Source organism: Erinaceus europaeus, chromosome 4 (genome assembly GCF_950295315.1).
Source record: "Erinaceus europaeus chromosome 4, mEriEur2.1, whole genome shotgun sequence".
Lineage (NCBI taxonomy): Eukaryota > Metazoa > Chordata > Mammalia > Eulipotyphla > Erinaceidae > Erinaceus > Erinaceus europaeus.
The window spans coordinates 118,563,370-118,585,462 of NC_080165.1; the positions used below are offsets into that span (position 1 = coordinate 118,563,370).

General features: G+C 38.7%; 1 pseudogene; it reads left to right on the top strand.

Annotated features, from left to right (window-relative positions):
• The first annotated feature begins 696 nt into the window (after positions 1-696).
• LOC107523689 (ubiquitin-like protein 5) lies at positions 697-900 on the top strand (annotated as a pseudogene).
• Positions 901-22,093: the final 21,193 nt, after the last annotated feature.

Sequence of the window (22,093 nt, forward strand, 5' to 3'; positions counted from 1 at the left end):
GAACAAAGCCATATTTGTTTTGTAGTATCACTTTAAAGCTAAAAATAATTATACCTGTCAGGCTACAAAATTAACATTCAAAAGTCAGTGGCATTCCTCTATGCAAACACTAAGTTAGAAGAAGTTGAAATCCAGAAATCAATTCCTTTTACTATAGCAATGAAAACAATAAAATATCTAGGAATAAACCTAACTGAATAAGTGAAAGACTTGTATACTGAAAATTATGAGTCACTACTCAAGGAAACTGAAAAAGACACAAAGAAGTGGAGAGATATTCCATGTTCATGGGCTGGAAGAATTAACATCATCAAAATAAATATACTACCCAGAGCCATATACAAATTTAATGTTATCCCCATCAAGATCCCAACCACAGTTTTTAGAATAGAACAAATGCTGCAAATGTTGATGTGGAACCAGAAAAGACCTAGAATTGCCAAAACAATCTTGAGAAGAAAGAACAGAATTGGGAGGCAGTCATTCCCTTGTGTCTGCTGAGGCTCCAGGTCTTCAGCGAGACAGGACCCTGCACTTCCTGTTTCAGTGCCCTGGGGGTTCTTCCTGGTGCTTTTCTGCAGCAACCTTTGCAGTTCTCTGCATCTGCTCTGCTGGGAACCTGTGGCAACACAGCCATGCAGGAATCCTCCTGATCCATCCCTGGCTCAACAGAAGTGGCGGTGTCAGAGCCCCAAGATGATCGAGGTGGTTTGCAACGACCCTTTGGGGAAGAAAGGCCATGTGAAGTGCAACACGGATGACACCATCCGGGACCTGAAGAAGCACCACTCGCTGGCATAAGATCGTCCTGAAGAAGGGCTACAGCATCTTCAAGGACCACGTAACCTGGGGGACTATGAGATCCGGGATGGTGTAAAACTGGAACTTTACTATCAGTAGAGAAGCCGCCGGCCCTGGATGCCCCCTCACCTCTCCTGTTCCCATGTTGCTGTTTTTAAAAACTCCTGTTGGTGAAGCCATCAGAGCAGCTTAGAAAAAGTAAGTTGGGGGAGTCGGGCTGTAGCGCAGCGGGTTAAGCGCAGGTGGCGCAAATCACAAAGACCGGCATAAGGATCCCGGTTCGAACCCCTGCTCCCCACTTGCAGGGCAGTCGCTTCACAGGCAGTGAAGCAGGTCTGCAGGTGTCTATCTTTCTCTCCTCCTCTCTGTCTTCCCCTCCTCTCTCCATGTCTCTCTGTCCTATCCAACAACGACAACAAGGGAATAAACAAATAAAATAAATATTTTTTTTTAAATTTTTTAAAAAAAAAGAAAAAGTAAGTTGGAGATGGCCATGCATCTGTAGTCACATGCATCTGTACTCCAAGCCATGCACCACTCTGCCCCTGTGGTGACAGTCCCCAGGGCATGTCAGACCTCTCCCTCTTCCTGTGTGCTTGGCCCAGTCTGAGGGGTCTCACCCTGTGGCCACCCCACCCTCCCAGCTTCTCCCACTGGTTCTGCGGAGGACACTGACGCCCTGCAGGAGGTGGGCCTGTGCTTCTGTGAGTTGTCTGAGGGGAAACAGGAGGGCTACTTGTACCTGATAGAGCTGGGGAGACCACATTGCTGTGAAGGCTTCATGTCAGACTCTGAGATAAGGAGAGCTTGTGGATGGGAAGTACTTAGATGTGAGAAACAGTCAGCAAGTTCCAGTAGCAGCTCTGGTGACTGTGTGAGCCCCTGCAGGTGAGGAGCTGCATTTTCTTAAGTCTCCCCTAGGCTGGGCTGGTAGGGACAGGAGCCTCCCAGCTCTGGGACTGCTCCTCCTCTCCGGTGAAGGCCCAGCCCATGGGTAGAGTCAGAGCCACAGAGAGGACATGGACTGAGGGCCAGCACACCGCTGGCCTGTCACCTGGAAACCCAGCAAGACACCTAGAGCTGTGACCCACTGCATGTGGCAGAAGCTGCCCCCTTTCCTGGGCCAGGGCTGCACACAGGACTCAGGCCCTGCACAGCAAGGACCTTAACAATCACAGAGGAGGTGGGAAGGCTGGGGAAAATAAAAGGAGTTTCTTTCTAGACCTGTCTTCCCTGTATTCTGTCCTGGGCCATGTTTGCCTGCCTTTCCTGACTGAATCACAAGCACAGACACCTACCCGCTGATGCCCCTCAGCAGATGTCTGTGGAAAAAAGTCATGGAACACACAGGCAGTGGAATAGACTCTGCAGTGAAGACAGAGGTTGTGTCCTTCAGGACAGATAGATGGAACCAGTGAGACATTGAGGGAGATGAAAGATCACTGCCAGATGACCTCCCTCACATGTGGAATATAAATAACTGAAACAGACTTGGGAAGGAAAAACGAAGCACGCAAATCATCTCCTCATGTCAGCTGATCTGCCCATTCTAAGTGGGCAGGGGTACAAGAAATTGGGGGTGGATGGGAGGTGAACTACAACCTGTAATCTTATAAACCATAATTAACTCACAATAAAGATTTTAGAAAGAAAGAAAGAACAGAATTGGAGGCATCACACTCCAAGATCTCAAATTGTATTATAGGGCCATTGTCATCAAAACTGCTTGGTACTGGAACATGAATAGACACACAGATCAGTGGAATAGAACTGAGAACCCAAAAGTGAGCCCCCATACCTATGGACATCTAATCTTTGACAAAGGGGCTCAGACTATTAAATGGGGAAAGCAAAATCTCTTCAACAAATGGTGTTGGTAAAAATGAGTTGAAAAATGCAGAAGAATGAAACTGAGCCACCATATGTCACTAAACACAAAAGTAAATTCCAAGTGGATCAAGGACTTGGATGTTAGACCAGAAACTATCAAATACTTAGAGGAAAATATTAGCAGAACTCTTTTCTGCATAAATTTTAAAGACATCTTCAATAAAACGAATCCAATTACAAAAAAGACTAAGGCAAGCATAAACCTATGGGACTACATCAAATTAAAAAGCTTCTGCACAGCAAAAGGAACCACTATCCAAACCAAGGGACCCCTCAAAGAATGGGAGAAGATCTTTACATGCCATACATCAGACAAGAGGCTAATAATCAAAATATATAAAGAACTTGCCAAACTCAACAAGAAAACAAATAACCCCATCCAAAAATGAGGAGAGGATATGGAGAGAATATTCACCACAGAAGAGATCCAAAAGGCTGAAAAACACATGAAAAAATGCTCCAAGACTCTGATTGTCAGAGAAATGCAAATAAAGACAACAATGAGATACCACTCCACTTCACTCCTGAGAGAATGTCATACATCAGAAAAGGTAACAGGAGCAAATGCTAGAGAGGTTGTGGGGTTAAAGGAACCCTCCTGCACTATTGGTGGGAATCTAAATTGGTCCAATCTCTGTGAAGAAGAGTTTGGAGGACCCTCAGAAGGATAGAAATGGACCTCCCCTATGATCCTGCAATTCTTCTCCTGGGGATATAACCTAAGGAATCCAACATACCCATCCAAAAATATCTGTGTACACATATGTTCTTGGCAGCACAATTTGTAATAGCCAAAACCTGGAAGCAACCCAGGTGTCCAACAACAGATGAGTGGCTGAGCAAGTTGTGGTATATATACACATGGAATACTACTCAGCTATAAAAATTGGTGACTTCACCGTTTTCAGCCTGTCTTGGATGGACTTTGAAAAGTTCATGTTAACTGAAATAAGTCAGAAACAGAAGGATGAATATGGGATGATCTCACTTTCAGGCAGAAGTTGCAAAACCAGATCAGAAGAGAAAACAGCAATTTCCGGAGGCGGAGCTATTAGCAGCAGATCACTTTCTCGCCTCTCCTCTCCTCTCCTCTCCACTCCTCTCCCAGATCAACTAGGAATACCAAAGGAGACCACCCGGACTGAAACAAGACAGGACTAGAATGACCACAGGAATCCAGTAAATCACCGGTGAGTACAAACACGCGTAGCTGGTGATAGAGAGGAGAGAGGAGCCTAAGGAGAGATTAAGTGACTGCTAACAGTTCAGCAGTTTATCAGTGGAGACACCACCTCCAGTCTGCTCCACCAACAAGGGGACAGCTGAAGGGAGGAAAGGACTCCCCAGAGACTCACCAAGTGCAACTCTGAGTCTCCATTGCTACTACCCTCAGAATCTGGAACAGCAACAGGGAGGGACACCAGGGGACAGAGATCTAACCAGGAAACTCAGGAGAAGACCTATACCTTGGTGGCATAGCTGAGGGGATGTGAAAGTCTCTTTGCATAACCACTGGATTATCTCTGCCACACCCTGCTTTATCTCTTGGTCAGGAGTCAGTGATTAAGCTGAAGCCTATTGATAGTTTAAAAGCCCTCAGGCTCCCATAGCCTACAGGGAAGAAAGAAAAAATAAAGAGGCTTTTACACCACTGAGCTCCAACTCAGAGATTTAAATACGATTGAAACAACTGTTAACTTCCACCACTGTGAACCCTTTAATTAACTTACTTAGAAACAAGTCAATCCAGGCAATAGTGATCAATAATTTGAAAAGTACTGATAAAGGGAACTCATAACATAATATATAAAATGGTTAAAACAACAAGAAGAAATATTGGAGAATCGAACCAGGACAAGAGCCCAGCTAAAAGTCCTCCAGAGGGTGAAGCACAAAACAATGAGTTCAACATCCAAACATTAGCTAAGGAAATAATAACAGGAGTGAGTAAAGAATTTGAAAAAATTGTAATCAGAAATGCAGGAACAACAAATGAGAATATGGAAGAAAATTCTAATTATCTCATGGTTATTAGAGAGCTGAAAGCTGAAATCGCTGAGCTAAGAAGGCAACTAGCTGAACAAGCTAAAACAGTATCAGAGCAGGGCAACAAAATAGATGAACTCCAGAAAACAGTAGAGGGCAGAGAGAATAGAATCTATGAGGCTGAAGACAGAATTAGCAAGATCGAAAATGAATTAGAGACAACTAAAAAAGAAGTAAGAGATCTCAAAAAGAGATTAAGAGATGCTGAAAACAACAACAGAGACCTATGGGATGACTTCAAAAGAAACAATATACGCATTATTGGCATACCAGATAAGAAAGAGAAGGAGAGGAAGAAAGCATTCTCCAGGCCATAATAGCTGAAAATTTCTCTAGTCTAGACAACATCAAAGACATAAAGATTCAAGAAGCCCAGAGGGTCCCAAACAAAATTAAACCAGACCTAAAGACACCAAGACATATCATACTTAGAATGGAAAGGAATAAAGATAATGAAAGGATCCTCAAGGCTGCAAGAGAAAAACAAAGAGTCACCTACAAAGGAAAACCCATAAGATTAGCAGCAGACTTCTCCATACAAACACTACAGGCCAGAAGAGAATGGCAAGATATCTATCGAGTGCTCAATTAGAAAGGCTTTTAGCCAAGAATACTATATCCTGCTAGATTGTCATTCAGACTAGATGGAAGCATCAAAACCTTCTCAGACAAGCAACAGTTGAAGGAATCAACTATCACCAAACCTGCCCTGAAAGAAGTTCTGAAAGGTCTCCTATAAACAATCAGATCACCACAAATAGGATATATATCAAAACACTCTACAACAATGGCTAAAATATCTTCAATCTTTGATATCAATAAATGTCAATGGCCTGAATTCACCTATTAAAAGACACAGAGTAGGTGAATGGATCAGAAAACACAACCCAACAATATGCTGTCTACAGGAAACCCATCTAACTCAACAAGACAAGCACAGACTTAAAGTGAAAGGATTGAAAACTATGATACAAGCCAATGGCCCACAAAAAAGGGCAGGAACAGCTATTCTCATATCTGACATGATAGACTTTAAAATAGATAAGATTAAAAAAAGATAGGAAAGGACACTACTTAATGCTCAGAGGATCAGTCAATCAAGAGGACTTAACAATTATTATCATCTATGCACCCAATGAGAAGCCATCTAAATATATTAAACTTCTACTGAAAGAGCTACAGCAATATATTAACAGTAACACAATCATAGTAGGGGACTTCAACACCCAACTCTCTCAACTTGACAGATCATCCAGGCAGAAAATCAATAAAGACATAAGGGAGCTAAATGAAGAGATAGATAAACTAGAACTATTGGAAATTTTCAGAGTCATTCATCCCAAGTAACTGGAATACACATTTTACTCAAATCCACATGGGTCATTCTCAACGTTAGGCCACAAAGACAGCATCAGCGAATTCAAGAGCATTGAAATCATCTCAAGCATCTTCTCAGACCACAGTGGAATTAAACTAACACTTAACAATCAACAAAAGATTAGTAACAGTCCTAAAATGTGGAAGCTCAACAGTACACTTCTTAACAACTTCTGGGTCAAAGAGGAAATCAAGGAAGAAATCAAAATATTTTGAGAGTTCAATGAAAATGAAAACACAGGTTGGGAGTCGGGCTGTAGCGCAGCGGGTTAAGCGCAGGTGGCGCAAAGCACAAGGACCGGCATAAGGATCCCTGTTCGAACCCCGGCTCCCCACCTGCAGGGGAGTCGCTTCACAGGCGGTAAAGCAGGTCTGCAGGTGTCTATCTTTCTTTTTTTTTTAATTTTTTTTTTTATTTAAGAAAGGATTAATTAACAAAACCATAGGGTAGGAGGGGTACAACTCCACACAATTCCCACCGCCCAGTCTCCATATCCCACCCCTCCCTCAATAGCTTTCCCATTTTCTATCCCTCTGGGAGCATGGACCCAGGGTCATTGTGGGTTGCAGAAGGTAGAAGGTCTGGTTTCTGTAATTGCTTCCCCGCTGAACATGGGCATTGACTGGTCGGTCCATACTCCCAGTCTTCCTCTCTCTTTCCCTAGTAGGGTGGGTCTCTGGGGAAGCTGAGCTCCAGGACATATTGGTGGGGTCTTCAATCCAGGGAAGTCTGGCCGGCATCCTGATGACACCTGGAACCTGGTGACTGAAAAGAGAGTTAACATACAAAGCCAAGCAAATTGTTGAGCAATCGTGGACCCAAAGCTTGGAAAAGTGGAGAGGAAGTATTAGGGAGGTAATCACTGCAAACTCTAGTGTACTTCTGCTTTCTTAATTTGGTGCCATACTCCAAACTCAGTCAATTTCTGTTTTGCGTTTCTACTTCTTTTTTTTTTACATGCATGACATTCCCCAGATTCCCATTTAACAATACAACCCCCACTATTCCATTCATCATATTTCATGGACCTGTATTCTCCCCACCCACCCACGCACCCCAGAGTCTTTTACTTTGCTGTAATACTCCAATTCCATTTCAGGTTCGACTTGTGTTTTCTTTTCTAATCTTGTTTTTTAAATTCGGCCTGAGAGTGAGATCATCCCGTATTCATCCTTCTGTTTCTGACTTATTTCACTCAACATGATTTTTTCAAGGTCCATCCAAGATCGGCTGAAAACGGTGAAGTCACCATTTTTTACAGCTGAGTAGTATTCCATTGCGTATATATACCACAACTTGCTCAGCCACTCATCTGTTGTTGGACACCTGGGTTGCTTCCAGGTTTTGGCTATTACAAATTGTGCTGCCAAGAACATATGTGTACACAGATCTTTTTGGATGGATGTGTTGGGTTCCTTAGGATATATCCCCAGGAGGGGAATTGCAGGGTCATAGGGTAGGTCCATTTCTAGCCTTCTGAGAGTTCTCCAGACTGTTCTCCACAGAGGTTGGACCAATTTGCATTCCCACCAGCAGTGCAGGAGGGTTCCTTTGACCCCACACCCTCTCCAGCACTTGCTGCTGTTACCTTTTCTGATGTATGACATTCTCACAGGAGTGAAGTGATATCTCATTGTTGTCTTGATTTGCATTTCTCTGACAATCAGAGACTTGGAGCATTTTTTCATGTGTTTCTCAGCCTTTTGGATCGCTTCTGTGGTGAATATTCTGTCCAAGTCCTCCCCCCATTTTTGGATGGGGTTATTTGTTGTCTTATTGTTGAGTCTGGCAAGCTCTTTATATATCTTGGTTATTAAACTCTTATCTGATGTATGGCATGTAAAGATCTTCTCCCATTCTGTGAGGGGTCTCTTGATTTGAGTAGTGGTTTCTTTTGCTGTGAAGAAGCTTTTTAATTTGATGTAGTCCCATAGGTTTATACTTGCCTTAGTCTTCTTTGTAATTGGATTCGTTTCATTGAAAATGTCTTTAAAATTTATGTGGAAAAAAGTTCTTCCAATATTTTCCTCTAAGTATCTGATAGTTTCTGGTCTAACATCCAAGTCCTCGATCCACTTGGAATTTACTTTTGTATTTGGTGAAATACAGTGATTCAGTTTCATTCTTCTGCATGTTTCAACCCATTGTTTCCAACACCATTTGTTGAAGAGACTCTGCTTCCCCCATATAATAGTCTAGGCCCCTTTGTCAAAGATTAGATGTCTATATGTGTGGGGCCTCATTTCTGGGCTCTCAATTCTATTCCACTGGTCAGTGTGTCTGTTCATGTTCCAGTACCAAGCAGTTTTGATGACAATGGCCCTATAATACAGTTTGAGATCTGGCAGTGTGATGCCTCCGGTTCTGTTCTTTTTTCTCAAGATTGTTTTGGCAATTCTAGGTCTTTTCTGGTTCCAGATCAACATTTGTAGCATTTTTTCTATTCTCCTAAAAAATGTGCTTGGGATCTTGATGGGGATAGCATTAAATTTGTAGATGGCTCTAGGTAATATATTCATTTTGATGATGTTAATTCTTCCAACCCATGAACATGGAATATCTTTCCACTTCTTTGTGTCTTTTTCAATTTCCTTCAGAAGTGACTCATAATTTTCAGTATACAGGTCTTTCACTTCTTTGGTTTGGTTTATTCCTAGATATTTTATTGTTTTTATTGCTATAGAAAAAGGAACTGATTTCTGGATTTCAATTTCTTCTAACTTAGTGTTTGCATAGAGGAATGCCACTGACTTTTGAATGTTAATTTTATAGCCTGACACATTACTGTATTGCCTGATGATTTACAAAAGCTTCTTGCTGGATTCCTTAGGTTTTTCCATGTATACTATCATGTCATCTGCAAATAAGGAGAGTTTGACTTCTTCTCTTCCAGTCTGTATGCCTTTAATTCCTTGCCTCTGCCTGATTGCTATGGCAAGAACTTCCAACACTATGTTGAATAGTAATGGTGATAGTGGACATCCCTGTCTAGTACCTGATCTGAGGGGAATGCTTCCAGTTTTTCACCATTGAGTATGATGTTGGCTGTAGGTTTGCTATATATAGATTCCACTATCTTCAGGAATTTTCCATCTATTCCCATTTTTTGTAGCGTTTTGATCATAAAGGGATGTTGTATTTTGTCAAAGGCTTTCTCTGCATCTATTGATATGCCCCTGTGTTTTTTGGTCTTGCTTTTGTTGATGTGGTGGATCACATTGATTGACTTACGTATATTGAACCAACCTTGCATGCCTGGGATAAACCCCACTTGGTCATGATGAACAATTTTTTTGATATACTGCTGTATCCGGTTGGCTAGAATTTTGTTCAATATTTTCGCATCTATGTTCATCAGAGATATTGGTCTGTAGTTTTCTTTTTTGGTTGTGTCCCTGTCTGCTTTTGGTATCAGGGTGATGTTGGCTTCATAGAAGCTGGCAGGGAGTATTCCAGTGTCTTCAATCTTCTGGAAGACTTTTAAAAGTAGAGGTATTAGTTCTTCTTTGAAAGTTTTGTAGAATTCATTTGTAAAACCATCTGGTCCAGGACTTTTATTTTTGGGAAGATTTTTGATAACTGTTTCAATTTCATTAGCTGTGATGGGTCTGTTCATGTTATCCACTTCCTCTTTACTTAGTTTTGGAAGTTGGTAGGTATCCAGGAAATCATTCATTTCTTCCAGGTTCTCTAGCTTGGTGGCATATAGTTGTTCATAGAAGCCTCGCATGATATGTTGAATTTCTGCAGTGTCTGTTGTGATTTCTCCTCTTTCATTTACTATCCGATTTATTTGGGTCTTCTCCCTTTTTTGTTTTGTGAGTCTGGCTAAAGGTTTGTCGATTTTGTTTACTCTTTCGAAGAACCAACATTTACTTTCATTGATCTTTTGTATGGTTTTCCTATTCTCAATGTTATTTATTTCTGCCCTAGCTTTAGTAATTTCTGTCCTTCTGGTTGCTTTAGGATTCCTTTGTTGTTCTTCTTCTAGGTCTTTAAGATGTGCAATCAGGCTGTTTATTTGTGCCTTTTCTTGTTTCTAATGTTTGCTTGTATAGCTATGAACTTCCCTCTTAGGACTGCTTTAGCTGTGTCCCAAATATTTTGATAGCTTGTGTCTTCATTTTCATTGAACACTCGAAACATTTTGATTTCTTCCTTGATTTCCTCTTTGACCCAGAAGTTGTTAAGAAGTGTACTGTTGAGCTTCCACATTTTGGCACTGTTACTAATCTTTTGTTGATTGTTAAGTGTTAGTTTAATTCCACTGTGGTCTGAGAAGATGCTTGGGATGATTTCAGTGCTCTTGAATAGGCTGATGCTGTCTTTGTGGCCTAACATATGGTCTATCCTTGAGAATGATCCATGTGGATTTGAGTAAAATGTGTATTCCAGTTTCTTGGGATGAATGACTCTGAAAATGTCCAATAGTTCTAGTTTATCTATCTCTTCATATAGCTCCCTTATGTCTTTACTGATTTTCTTCCTGGATGATCTGTCAAGTGGAGATAGTGGGGTGTTGAAGTCCCCTACTATGATTGTGTTACTGTTAATATATTGCTGTAGCTCTTTCAGTAGAAGTTTGATGTATTTAGATGGCTTCTCATTGGGTGCATAGATATTAATAATTGTTAAGTCCTCTTGATTGACTGATCCTCTGAGCATTAAGTAGTGTCCATTCCTATCTTTTTTAATCTTATCTATTTTAAAGTCTATCATGTCAGATATGAGAATAGCTGTTCCTGCCCTTTTTTGTGGGCCATTGGCTTGTATGATAGTTTTCCATCCTTTCACTTTAAGTCTGTGTTTGTCTTGTTGAGTTAGGTGAGTTTCCTGTAGACAACATATTGTTGGGTTGTGTTTTCTGATCCATCTTCCTACTCTGTGTCTTTTAATAGGTGAATTCAGGCCATTGACATTTATTGATATCAAAGATTGAAGATATTTTAACGCCATTCTTGTAGAGTTTTAGAGTGTTTTGATATATGTCCTATTTGTGGTGGTCTGGTTGTTTATAGGAGACCTTTCAGAACTTCTTTCAGGGCAGGCTTGGTGATGGTTGCTTCCTTCAACTGTTGCTTGTCTGAGAAGGTTTTGATGCTTCCATCTAGTCTGAATGACAATCTAGCAGGATATAGTATTCTTGGCTGAAAGCCTTTCTCATTGAGCACTCGATAGATATCTTGCCATTCTCTTCTGGCCTGTAGTGTTTGTATGGAGAAGTCTGCTGCTAATCTTATGGGTTTTCCTTTGTAGGTGACTCTTTGTTTTTCTCTTGCAGCCTTGAGGATCCTTTCTTTATCCTTATTCCTTTCCAATCTAAGTATGACATGTCTTGGTGTCTTTAGGTCTGGGTTAATTCTGTTTGGGACACTCTGGGCTTCTTGAATCTTTATGTCTTTGGTGTTGTCTAGACTAGAGAAATTTTCAGCTATTATGGCCTGGAGAACGCTTTCTTCCTCCCCTTCTCTTTCTTCCTCTGGTAAGCCAATAATGCGTATATTGTTTCTTTTGAAGTCATCCCATAGGACTCTGTTGTTGTTTTCAGTATCTCTTAATCTCTTTTTGAGATCTCTTACTTCTTTTTTAGTTGTCTCTAATTCATCCTCAATCTTGCTAATTCTGTCTTCAGCCTCATTGATTCTATTCTCTCTGCCCTCTACTGCTTTCTGGAGTTCATCTATTTTGTTGCCCTGCTCTGATACTGTTTTAGCTTGTTCAGCTAGTTGCCTTCTTAGCTCAGCGATTTCAGCTTTCAGCTCTCTAATAACCATGAGATAATTAGAATTTTCTTCCATATTCTCATTTGTTGTTCCTGCATTTCTGATTACAATTTTTTCAAATTCTTTACTCACTCCTGTTATTATTTCCTTAGCTAATGTTTGGATGTTGAACTCGTTGTTTAGTGCTTCACCCTCTGGAGGACTTTTAGCTGGACTCTTCTCCTGGTTTGAGTCTCCAATATTTTTTCTTGTTGTTTTAACCATTTTATATAGGTTAACAGTTTTTTCAATCCCTGAGTTGGAGTTCAGTGGTGTAAAAGCCTTTTTTTTTTTTTCCCCTGTAGGCTATGGGAGCCTGAGGACTTTTAAACTGTCAATAGGCTTCTTAGCTTAATCACTGACTCCTGACCAAGAGATAAAGCAGGGTATAGCAGAGATAATCCAGTGGTTATGCAAAGAGACTTTCACAGCCACTCAGCTATGCCACCGAGGTATAGGTCTTCTCCTGAGTTTCCCGGTTAGATCTCTGTACCCTGGTGTCCCTCCCTGTTGCTGCTCCAAATTCTGAGGGTAGTAACAATGGAGACTCAGAGTTGCACTTGGTGAGTCTCTGGGGAGTCCTTTCCTCCCTTCAGCTGTCTCCTTGTTGGTGGAATAGACTGGAGGTGGTGTCTCCACTGATAAACTGTCGAACTGTTAGCAGTCACTTAATCTCTCCTTAGGCCCCTCTCTCCTCTCTGTCACTAGCCACGCATGTTTGTACTCACGGGTGATTTATTGGGTTTCTGTGGTCATTCTAGTCCTGTCTTGTTTCAGTCTGGATGGTCTCCTTTAGTATTCCTAGTTGATCCGGGAGAGGAGAGGAGAGAAAGCGATCTGCTGCTCGTATCTCCGCCTCCGGAAGTCAAATCACCAGGTGTCTATCTTTCTCTCCTCCTCTCTGTCTTCCCCTCCTCTCTCCATTTCTCTCTGTCCTATCCAACAACGACAACAACAGTAATAACTACAACAATAAAAAAAAAAAACAAGGGCAACAAAAGTGAATAAATAAATAAAATAAATATTAAAAAAAAGAAAGAAAACACAAGCTATCAAAATATTTGGGACACAGCTAAAGCAGTTCTAAGAAGGAAGTTCATAGCTATAAAAGCACACATTAGGAAACAAGAAAAAGCACAAATACATAGCCTGATTGCACATCTTAAAGACCTAGAATAAGAACAACAAAGGAACCCTAAAGCAACCAGAAGGACAGAAATCACTAAAGTTAGGGCAGAAATAAATAACATTGAGAATAGGAAAACCATACAAAAGATCAACGAAAGTAAATGTTGGTTCTTCGAAAGAGTAAACAAAATCGACAAACCTTTAGCCAGACTCACAAAACAAAAAAGGGAGAAGACCCAAATAAATCGGATAGTAAATGGAAGAGGAGATATCACAACAGACACCGCAGAAATTCAACATATCTTGCAAGGGTTCTATGAACAACTATATGCCACCAAGCTAAAGAACCTGGAAGAAATGGACGATTTCCTGGATACCTACCAACTTCCAAAACTAAGTAAAGAGGAAGTGGATAACATGAACAGGCCCATCACAGCTAATGAAATTGAAACAGTTATCAAAAATCTCCCCACAAATAAAAGTCCTGGACCAGATGGTTTTACAAATGAATTCTACAAAACCTTCAAAGAAGAACTAATACCTCTACTTTTAAAAATCTTCCAGAAGATAGAAGACACTGGAATACTCCCCGCCAGCTTCTATGAAGCCAACATCACCCTGATACCAAAAGCAGACAGGGACACAACCAAAAAAGAAAACTACAGACCAATATCCTTGATGAACATAGATACTAAAATATTAAACAAAATTCTAGCCAACCGGATACAGCAGTATATCAAAAAGATTGTTCATCATGACCAAGTGGGGTTTATCCCAGGCATGCAAGGTTGGTTTAATATACGTAAGTCAATCAATGTGATCCACCACATCAACAAAAGCAAGACCAAAAAACACAGGGGCATATCAATAGATGCAGAGAAAGCCTTTGACAAAATACAACATCCCTTTATGATCAAAACGCTACAAAAAATGGGAATAGATGGAAAATTCCTGAAGATAGTGGAGTCTATATATAGCAAACCTACAGCCAACATCATACTCAATGGTGAAAAACTGGAAGCATTTCCACTCAGATCAGGTACTAGACAGGGCTGCCCACTATCACCATTACTATTCAACATAGTGTTGGAAGTTCTTGCCATAGCAATCAGGCAGAGGCAAGGAATTAAAGGCATACAGATTGGAAGAGAAGAAGTCAAACTCTCCTTATTTGCAGATGACATGATAGTATATATAGAAAAACCTAAAGAATCCAGCAAGAAGCTTTTGGAAATCATCAGGCAATACAGTGAGGTGTCAGGCTATAAAATTAACATTCAAAAGTCAGTGGCATTCCTCTATGCAAACACTAAGTTAGAAGAAATTGAAATCCAGAAATCAATTCCTTTTACTATAGCAACAAAAACAATAAAATATCCAAGAGTAAATCTATCCAAGGAAGTGAAAGACTTGTATACTGAAAATTATGAGTCACTACTCAAAGAAATTGCAAAAGACACAAAGAAGTGGAAAGATATTCCATGTTCATGGGTTGGAAGAATTAACATCATCAAAATGAATATATTACCTAGAGCCATCTACAAATTTAATGCTATCCCCATTAAGATCCCAAGCACATTTTTTAGGAGAATAGAAAAAATGCTACAAATGTTGATCTGGAACCAGAAAAGACCTAGAATTGCCAAAACAATCTTGAGAAAAAAGAACAGAACCAGAGGCATCACACTGCCAGATCTCAAACTGTATTATAGGGCCATTGTCATCAAAACTGCTTGGTACTGGAACATGAACAGACACACTGACCAGTGGAATAGAATTGATATCCCAGAAATGAGGCCCCACACATATAGACATCTAATCTTTGACAAAGGGGCCTAGACTATTATATGGGGAAAGCAGAGTCTCTTCAACAAATGGTGTTGGAAACAATGGGTTGAAACATGCAGAAGAATGAAACTGAATCACTGTATTTCAGCAAATACAAAAGTAAATTCCAAGTAGATGGAGGACTTGGATGTTAGACCACAAACTAACAGATACTTAGAGGAAAATATTGGCAGAACTCTTTTCTGCATAAATTCTAAAGACATTTTCAATGAAAGGAATCCAATTACAAAGAAGACTAAGGCAAGTATAAACCTATAGGACTACATCAAATTAAAAAGCTTCTTCACAGCAAAAGAAACCACTACCCAAACCAAGAGACCCCTCACAGAATGGGAGAAGATCTTTACATGTCATACATCAGATAAGAGTTTAATACCTACATATATAAAGAGCATGCCAGACTCAACAACAAGACAACAAATAACCCCATCCAAAAATGGGGGGAGGACTTGGACAGAATATTCACCACAGAAGCGATCCAAAAGGCTGAGAAACACATGAAAAAATGCTCCAAGTCTCTGATTGTCAGAGAAATGCAAATCAAGACAACAATGAGATATCACTTCACTCCTGTGAGAATGTCATACATCAGAAAAGGTAACAGCAGCAAGTGCTGGAGAGGGTGTGGGGTCAAAGGAACCCTCCTGCACTGCTGGTGGGAATGCAAATTGGTCCAACCTCTGTGGAAAACAGTCTGGAGAACTCTCAGAAGGATAGAAATGGACCTACCCTATGACCCTGCAATTCCTCTCCTGGGGATATATCCTAAGGAACCCAACACATCCATCCAAAAAGATCTGTGTACACATATGTTTTTGGCAGCACAATTTGTAATAGCCAAAATCTGGAAGCAACCCAGGTGTCCAACAACAGATGAGTGGCAGAGCAAATTGTGGTATATATACACAATGGAATATTACTCAGCTGTAAAAAATGGTGACTTCACCATTTTCAATCTTGGATGGACCTTGAAAAGATCATGTTCAGTGAAATAAGTCAGAAACAGAAGGATGAATATGGGATGATCTCACTCTCAGGCAGAAGTTGAAAAACAAGATCAGAAAAGAAAACACAAGTAGAACCTGAAATGGAATTGGCGTATTGCACCCAAGTAAAAGACTCTGGGGTGGGTGGGTGGGGAGAATACAGGTCCATGAAGGATGATAAATGACATAGTGGGGGTTGTATTGTTAAATGGGAAACTGGAGAATGTTATGCATGTACAAACTATTGTATTTACTGTTGAATGTAAAACATTAATTCCCCAATAAAGAAATAAATTAAAAAAAAAAAAAAAAGAGAAAACACAAGTAACACCTGAACTGAAATTGGCGTATTGCACCAAAGTAAAAACTCTGGGGTGGGTGGGTGGCGGAGAGAATAAAGATCCAAGAAGGATGACAGAAGACCTAGTGGAGGTTGTATTGTTATGTGGAAAACTGAGAAATGTTATGCATGTACAAATTATTTTATTTACTGTTGAATGTAAAACATTAATTCCCCAATAAATAAAATAAAATAAAATAAAAATGCAAATTACATAAACCATGTACATGTGATAAATATTTTATACAACCTTGTAAATAACTCTTCCCCTCAAAAAAATAATGATCATGTTGAAGGCCTAGATATTACAATTTCCATAGATACTTTTAATAAATCCCAAAAAGTGTTTGGATATATGCAGAGAAACTCTATGGAATAAAATAAAGAAGAGGAAGATGAAATTAAGAGCATTACTATGTAAGAATAATATAGAGCAAATTATAAATGTTAACTAGAAAAACAAATCAAGGGAGTCAGGTGGTAGTGCAATGGGTTAAGCACATGTGGCGCCAAGCACAAGGACCTGTGTAAGGTTCCTGGTGTGAACCCCCAGCTCCCCACCTGCAGGGGAGTCACTTCAGAAGCAGTGAAGCAGGTCTGCAGGTGTCTATCTTTCTCTTACCTCTCTGTCTTCCCCTCCTCTCTCCATTTCTCTCTGTCCAATCCAACAATGACGATATCAATAATAACAACAACAGATCAGTGGCTGAGCAAGTTGTGATACATATACACAATGGAATACTACTCAGCTATACAAAACAGTGACCTCATCATTTTAAGCCGATCTTGGATGAACCTTGAAAAATTCATGTTAAGTGAAATAAGTCAGAAACAGAAGGATGAATATGGGATGATCTCACTCTCAGGCAGAAGTTGAAAAACAGGATCAGAAGAGAAAACACAAGTAAAACCTGAACTGGAATTGGCATATTGCACCAAAGTAAAAGACTCTGGGGTGTGTGTGTGTGTGTGTGGGAGAATACAGGTCCAAAAAAGATGACAGAGGACCTAGTGAGGGTTGTATTGTTATGTGGAAAACTGGGAAATGTTATGCATGTACAAACTAATTTACTATCGAATGTAAACATTAATTCCCCAATAAAGAAATTTTTAAAAAAGAATAGCAAAGCTATCAAGGGAGGAGATTGGAAACGGAGTTCTGGTGGTGAGAACTGTGTGGAAATGTACCCCTCTTATCCTATAGTATTGTTAAAATTTCCATTTTACAAATAAAAATTTAGAAAAAAATGATTCCTGTTTAGAATAAAGCAAAGATCTTGTTATAAGACCCAATATTTATAGCAAAACAATAATATACTATTGATATCTAAGATTTATCTGCTACTTTTGGATAAAATGAATGGATGAAATGTGATTTTGATTAGTTAATAAGGAGATAAGAATTATTTCATTCACAAGAGAAATTAGTATGTAATTCTAAAGTTCTTAATTTTTGTCAGTTGACTGGTGCTATTTTTATCAAGCAAAATAACAACATCCAACTGAATTTTTACATTAGTCTGAAATGCTCTATAACTTCTGATATGATACCTCTGTGTAGAATTTCTTCAAAGACTGGCTTCATACACACAAAATGTAAAGTACATGAAAACAAAGCAAAACTAATTTTTTTTTTTTTTTTAACCAGAGTACTGATCAGCTCTGTCTTATAGTAGTGTCTTATGGTAGTGTAGGGAATTGGATTGAACCTGGGATTTCAGGGCCTCAGGCATGAGAGTCTCTTTGCATAACCATTACCCTGTCTACTCCACCCTCACCCTCACCCCAGACTTAATTTCTAGTGTAAAGGGGAAAAAATGATTACCCATTTTTCAGCGGGACAGCTCAGTCTTTTATGTAATGGTGTGTGGTTTGATTACATGATTTTGCAGTTTTAGAAACAAAATTAAAACGAAACATTTGTCGTCATGGAATTGGTCCTGAATTTATCAGTCTATTATTTCTGCTTATAAAAAGGAAATCTTTTTTATTTATTTTGGTTAAACTAATTACTAATTTAAAAAATCTATATTCTTTGTTTAACATAAAGAGATGTTATGTTAAATAAAACTTTTGACATAAAGTAATACACACATGACAAATATAGACAGATAGTTGTAGAGATGATAGTTAGCCCATGTCTGCAACCTTAGGAGAACTGCAGTGGCTTGTAATGGAGAGATTGGAGATTCAGAACTCTGGTAGTGGGAACAGTGGGGAATTATACCCTTGTTGGCATGTAATTTTGTAAATCAATATTAAATCAATAATAAAAAAAGAAATACACACATGTATGTTCACATACAGATATTTTATAACATGTTATATCACAAAGAATTACTTGTTTTCATACTTTTATAAGTGATTTAATACTGGTTTACGAAATTACAAGAAAGCAGGGGTATCATTCCACACCATTATCATCCCTCACCAAATTCTGTGTCCCCATTCCCTCAATTGGGAACTGCAGTATTCCCAAGGTCACAGATATAGGTTGACTATTATTTCTATAAGCATATTTTCCCATTTTTTCAATGGCCCTGCTTTCTCTCCCTTTCTAAGTCACACCTGTACCTGCTATTACTTCTGAATGTTTTTCCCTTTCTTTCCCCTTCTCTTTGGTTCCTGATGAAATTGGGTCTCAGAGCCCTCTATTCATCTTCCCCTAACATTTTTCTCCCTCTGGGAGTATGAACTAAAGTTAGAAGAACATTTTTTTAAGAGACAATGAGACAGAATGAGGAGCAGTGAGGAGAAGCTTCTTTCAGTGCAGTGAAGATTGGGCCCCAACCTGGGTTACAAATTTGATAAGACAACACATTATCCAAATGAGCAATTTTGCTAGCTACAGAAACCAGTTTTTAAAGAAAATTACTCATCAACAGTGAAAGTTAAAGTAGAGGGAAAGAGTATACAACTTATCTTTCAGAGACAAAATTAAATTATATTTGTAAATGATCAGTTATAGTTTTATTCTGTCTGGAGGCAGAATGATCTGTATCATGTCAAGAAACTTTGCCCAGTGTAATTAGAATACCTTTTCCCCATCATGCACTTATTTAAATACAGGATCAGCACTTTTTATTCTCCTTCTTGAATTGGAGCAGTGGGAATGTGGTGTGCCACTTCTTTATAAGAATACTTGAAATATATAGCAAGGCATTGACTTAAATCTTTATAATAGGTGCTATAATATTAAAGAGCCCCCTGAAGAACCTAGAGCTTTTGTGGAAGTAAAATCTCTATAAAAGTAATAAGGCCAATACCATCATATTTTGAAAGACCTGAGTTAAGGTTTATAGAACGTGATGGAGCAAAAGGAACCTAAGCCTCAATGTAGTGATTTTCAAGTGTTTACAACACAACTGCTCCAGTGACAGAGCAGAGCTAAACTTACAAGTCTCTTTAAAATATGAGACTTAAGCTCATTACTACCATAGTGAGTATTTTCTCCTTTTTTTTTTTTTTTTACTGCTCCCTGAAACCATTCCTTCAGTTTATAGGTAAGTTTGCAATGTTTTTAAAGGAAAGGAGGGAAAATCACAAATAGACCAACTAAAGCAGCAATTTAACAGGAACTTCAAATGCCATTTCCAATGCAAGTATGTTCTTACAGAAGAAAAATGAAGGAATTAGAAATTTTTGAAAATTTTTCATTAAGGCTAGTTGGAAAACTAAAGGATTAAGCAAATGAATAAAGCCCACAAATCTGGTTTTATACTTTTACAAGTATTATTTTTACACATTTATGAAAGTGTTGTCCCAGGTTTAACATTATGAGTTTATATAATAAAGGCATAAGTTATGAATTTGTCAGCATTCATACAATTGAAACATTATAATTATTTAGGAAAAACACTTCATAGTGAGGCTAAGATCACAGGTAAAAACCCTATCACATTTCAATTATCTGTATTATACATATAGCAAATTTAATAGAAACATCTTTTTAATAGTAAAAACTAATGACTCCAAGTTAAAGCACAAAATCATAATAACAACGTGGGCAGAGGAGGGAGGTAGTAATAAATGTTGTAGACTGTGGCTCAGCTAAGATAAAATTTAGAGTGTTTATTACTGGGTAAATAACATACATTTAGGAAGAAAAAATAGCATACATTTAATCAATATTCAATAGGTATTCACCCAAACTTTTGAAAGTTATTGAATGATAGTACAAAAAACATTTAAATTTTGTCAAATACTAAAAACAATCAAGATAAACATGTATCTTTAATAAAAGACAATTCCTTTTTTTTTTAAAGAATTTATTTATTTATTCATGAGAATGATAGGAGGAGAGAGAGAGAAAGCCAGACATATGTGCTGCCGGGGACTGAATTTGGGACTTTATGGTTGAGAATCCAATGCTTTATCCACTGCGCCACCTCCCAGACCACAGTAAAAGATAATCCTAAAGTGTTATTAAAGTCTCAATGACAATAGCAATGTGCTATTTTTGTTATTGTTTGTTTTTGAGGGTTTTTTTTTTTTTTACTTTTCTCTTTTTTTTAACCTTTCAGAAATATTCTGAAAGAAAGCTAAGATACAAAGTCAGAGAATTGAATGTTTTTACTACAGTTCTGAAAGTGAATATACTACCCTGACTGGTCACCAAACTCTTCGTTTTCTTCTAGATCATACGATCTGTTATAACCTTTCGCTTGTACAAGGCTGTAACTTAAGGGTTCTTACCCTTGCCACTCTCATCTGTCAGACTTCAAAATTCACCAAGACTCCAAGGTTTAGATTTCATTTTACTTATCCCCATACAAATAATAATAATATATTCTTTAACAATAATATTTATTCAATAATAAAGTTAAAAAAGTATATGGAAATACAACTTATATACATATATTTATTACAAATACTTAAATGTCTAAGTGAAATGTCTCTGTATTTGTGAAACACAACTTTTTTCTTGCTTATTTTTTTATTGGGTGATTAATGGTTTACATTCAACAATAAAATACAATAGTTTGTACGTGTATAACATTTCCACATAGCAATACAGCCCCCACTAGGTCTTCCTCTGCCATCATGTTCCAGGACCTGAACCCTCCCCTCACCCCAGAGTCTTTTACTTTGGTGCAATACACCAACTCCAGTCCAAGTTCTGCTTAGTGTTTTCCCTTCTGATCTTGTCTAAAACAACTTCTTAAATAGTGTTGACTTCAGCTTCTTTGTACCTACCCTAAATTGCAATGTTAACAGTTTAAACTACCTTTAAAGAAACAAAAATATGAAAGTTTGCTATTTACCAAACCAATCTGTATAAAGCTTATAATTTTGTAAAGAAATTTAAAAGTTCTGCAACAAATAAACAAACCACCCAGTAAAAAACAACAGTGAGCAAAAGATTTGTATAGAGGATTCTCCAAAGATATTCTTCAATTATCTTTATTTATTTATTGGATAGAGACAGCCAGAAATCAAGAGGGGAGGGAGTGACAGAGAGAGAGAGAGAAAGACTGAGAGACACCTGCCAAACTGCTTCACCACCCAGCCCCAAGGAACTTGGGTCCTTGTGCACTGTAACATGTGCACTCAACTAGATGTGCCACCACCCAGCCCCCAGGATTCTCCACAGACATGAATAAATTCTCCATATCCCTTATCTTTAGGGGTTCAAATTAACATAACAATAAGATACCATCTCACACATATGAGAAGGGCTCACATCAACAAATCAAGAGATGACAAGTGTTGGCTGTGGAGAAAATGGATGTGGAGAAAAAGGAACCCTAATACATTGCTGTTGGAAGTGCAAAGTGGTGTATTAATACCTTCAGAAAACACTATGGAGAATCCTTAGACTAATAAAAACTGAAATATGACTCACCACTTCCACTCCTACTCATATATACAAAGAACCTGGAAGCACTCATTTGAAAGGATATATACACCTCTA